Genomic DNA, 4,278 nt, shown 5'->3' with positions numbered 1-4,278 from the left:
TGTAGTATTTTACCTTTACAATATTTTATGCTGATAAATTATGTACTTTTACTTCCCTTAATTTTTTTTGTAAATCTATTTCTTGCTAACTTTAAGATCGTTTTGTATTTTCTTCTTATTGTCTGTTCTAATTTTATCATCACCTTCCTTGAATATCTGTTATTATTTTGAAGTTCTCTTCCGAGCTTGTTCCTTTTCTTTTTGGGCTGCCTGAATTCCATCATTTCACCATATATTACCAGACATTCATCCTGCAACCGCAGTACCACACACTTCGATCGCACATCTAATAATGGTATTTCGGAACAGATCCATGCGATCTCTACAATTTTGTTGCTGAGGAGCGCCTTAAAAGTTGCGCAGTCTATGCTTTTGCTTATCTTGCTTATCTTATTCTGAAAATTTTTCCGCACTTCCGTTATCTGTAGGTTCTCAATTTTGATTCGCGTTTGTTTTGTTTTTTAGGTTTTTTTTTCCATACCTAACCAAAGTTTATTTTGGAGACCAGAATGTGATGATCAGTATTGCATTCAGACCCTCTCATGACCGTTGTATCTTTGACTCACTCTCTTAGTCTTTCATTTGCAACAACAAAGCAAATTATATTGTGGCTATTTTCTTTAGATCAGGTGTACATGTGGATCATTTTATACCTAAATCAATTATTTGTAATAAGCAGATCCTTTTTTAAGCACAACCCAGCTAATTTGTCTTCATTGTAGTTTATTCTTGGGTCTCAAAATTACCTAGTACTCTTTCTGTATCCTGATTCTGGATGACCACCCATCCATTCATATCTCTTAGCAGAATTATTTTTTCACCATGATTGCAGCATTGCATTAGATGGAAGCTCATGTACTCCCATCTGTTAATACCCGCCCCATATTTATTTATTTTTGTCTACTTGCAGCATAAATATTTTAAAATAAATATACATAAATAAAAGTAATATAAAATTTCATTTATCCTCAATATCCATAAACATTAATTAAGCACTTGTCTTGAAGGGGTGGAATTCTGGCTTTGTCTCTTCTTCCCAATTGATAAGTGGCATTTTAATTTTAACTTTGTGATACTTTTTCGATTTGAAATTGAATTAAGTGGAGGACGTACGAAGAAATAATTGATAAATAAACGCGTATGCAACTAACGGAATACTGGCAATCCTAAATTTTCTTTTCATGAATTTATATCTTACTTTTTTTCGAAATTGAAAGAGAACAGGACCTGGTTTTTTGAAAACGCAGAAGACTTAATTTTAAAGCTATACATTTGTTCAATTTCACACAGGTCAAACCACCTGTAGTCTTTTTTCTCTCTCTGAGAAAATAGGCGTTATTTTGACTTTAAAATCTTTTAAAAGATCCCGAATCCTTAACAAGAATTCTCAAAATAAACCCTTTGAATTCCTTTCTTTAAGATTTTTCAAATCCGCTTAACATTTTCGAAAATTACTTTGCAGCGTTCAATATTATAAAATTCATTTAAATATTTTCAAATTATTAAAATAGATTAATAATTAGTTTAAATTTAATATAAATAATCTGAAATCTTGAAAAATGCCTGTAATTTTAACTTTAAAATATTTTAAATTGCACTACATTTTAAAAGAAAGTGCTAAAACGGAGGATTTTTAAATTATCTTGTTCAAAATCCTTACAAACCCGTTGAAATTTTCTAAAGGTACCCCGAAGAGATCATTTTTCTAAAACTGTTTGAAGTACGTTCAAATTATTAAAATAGATTACAAATATGACTATAATATATATTATTAACTATCAATCATGTTATGAGACAATAAAAGAAAGATACGTGCTCATTTTTTACAATGCAATCATTATCGTAAAAAAATATATTAGTCGAAATGTTTATTAATTCGATAGTAAAAAAGTCTTAATTCCTCAAAGCGAACAAATATTCATTAATTTAGGGGTGTATATATTATATTTAAAAATTGTGACAGGAATAACAAGCGTTTAAAATACAAAAGTGTAATAAAGGAACACGGTTGTGCCCCATTTTTCACTTTATTGAAACAATGAGAAGATCATATTTATAGTTTTTGCGACATGAAAATAATATTGCGAAACTTGTAAATAAGGACAAGTCTCATTTATTAACATAATTTATTTGAAGTTTATTGCTTTGAAACAGAAAATTTAGCGGCTAATAGAAAACTTTATTAAATGAACGCAATTGTATAACAACTTTGTTGAAACGATAAGATGATAATTTCTATAGTTTTTGCCATAAAAAATAATATTGAGAAACCTATAGATATGCTAATTCACTTATATGAACAGATTGCTTTTAAAAGTTTTTTCTTGAGAATGTTAAAAAATGATATAAAACTTAATCTTTTTTTAAATACTTTATTTACGTCAAAGACTTCACCGATGCTGAACAATTTTTGTTAGTGTTACCGGCAGTACGTACAAGAAAAGGGTGATCCAAGAATTCCAATTTCAATTTTGGGCGATCAATCTCGTGAGATCTAATTTCATTGCAGGAAATGGGCAACCCTGTCAGAGAAGCATTTGAGAAAATGTAGAGAAAATATTTGGCCGAAAGTACAAAAGTGTTTTGCTTCAAAAGTATCTTTATGCTACTATGGTAGGGTAAATCGGGCCTTAGATTTTTTTGACAAAATATGTCATTTTCATAGTTATAATCATTTGACTCTAAGCCCAACTATACTTGACAGCAGGGCAGTTAGAAACTAAATATCCTAAAAATTCAGCAAAAACGCGAATCTTACACTCCCTGATATTCAGAAATTTAAGCGCTAATTGTTCAAATTTCTCTTTTTTACTAATGCGTAGCTCTTTTGTCATGTTAAGATCATTTGATGAGTGGGCCACGTGACCCGCTTTCCCACCTATCGATCCTTTTTTTATTTCCCAACTTATTGTCACAAGAAGCGCTACATCGATTTGTAAATTTGGGATACAAAATAAGAAGTATTAAGAAAGGCGGGTCTGGCCCTAAATTGTTATAATCATGAAAAACTTTTTTTTTCATAATTATTTGTCGCTCTTTTTATAATTAGTAAAACTTAGGATTAGACCCACACTCCTTAGTGCTTTTTATTTTTTTTCCAAATTTTTAACTCGATGTGGCGCTTTGTGTCAAAATTAGACAAAAAATAAAAAAAGTGTCGGTAAGGTAGGAATTTCGTCACGTGACATACTCGTCACATGGCCTTAATTGAGTCAAAGGTAAATCATAAAAACTTGAACACCCTATTTGGAGAAAGTTTTCTCTTTTCCTCATTAATAACGAATCCGAACTGCTGCAAAGAATCTCAAGCAAATCGAACTGCTTCTTTCGAATTTAAAATTAACCGAAAACCACTAGTGGATTTCTCTCAAGCCTAAAGATCTAGCTAAAATGGATGACGAGCTTCGTGGAGATTATTTCGAAGAATCCGATCTCTGAACTATCAATTGATGTGTATATATTGCAGTGAGAGCTTTGGCCGATCCGAATCGTAAAACAAAACCAACGGTTGATCATAAGACCAAAAGACAAATGTATCAACTCGCTATAAAAATAGGCCAAGCAAGACAGTACGCGTCCCGCATTCAGTGTGTGATTAATTACATCGCATCTGGCAGGAATTATACCGCCAAGGTTCGAAAGTTCGCGCGCAAACTCCGAACCCGTCATCACACACTTAACAAGTCAAAGCTGCTGACCATCAGGCAGCCTATCGTTGAGAGAATACAGGTACTATCTGAAGCAAAGAAAAGTCTAGAGCGGAGAAAGAGGTGGGTCAGAGAAAATCAACAGTTTTTCTCTGACCCATCTGGACACTTCCAAGACCCTCCAGTTACTGTCGACCACCCGCCCAAGCCAGAGAAGGTCGAAGTCATCCATTTCAGCCAGATCTTTAGGCTTGAGAGAAACCTTGGTGTTGATGTTTCTCCGGGTTGTAAAGCATCGCTCTTCATCTATTGGATGCCTGCCCGCGGTTGGTCTCTTTCTTTGTTGCCGGCTTGTTCTAGCTGTGGTAGAGTAGTCGTGATTCAGTAGCTCCGTCCACCCGAAGGTCACGAGATCACGCCGATCCATCGCATTGAATCCATTTTCATTGGCTCCCCCAGCTCTAGATTGGTCAGCATTGTTGGCCGACCCATTGCCGGGAGCCCTGCGCGTTCTGTTGTTTTGAACCGTACTTACTACAACTATGTTTGGTGTTGTCATTGTTGTTCCCACGAGAAGCTAGGTAAAGGGGTTCGTCCATCCTTGTAGAGCCCCGCATGCAAGGATAAGGCT

This window comes from Belonocnema kinseyi, chromosome 9 (assembly GCF_010883055.1).
Source record: "Belonocnema kinseyi isolate 2016_QV_RU_SX_M_011 chromosome 9, B_treatae_v1, whole genome shotgun sequence".
NCBI lineage: Eukaryota > Metazoa > Arthropoda > Insecta > Hymenoptera > Cynipidae > Belonocnema > Belonocnema kinseyi.
This window is presented reverse-complemented; position numbering follows the sequence as displayed.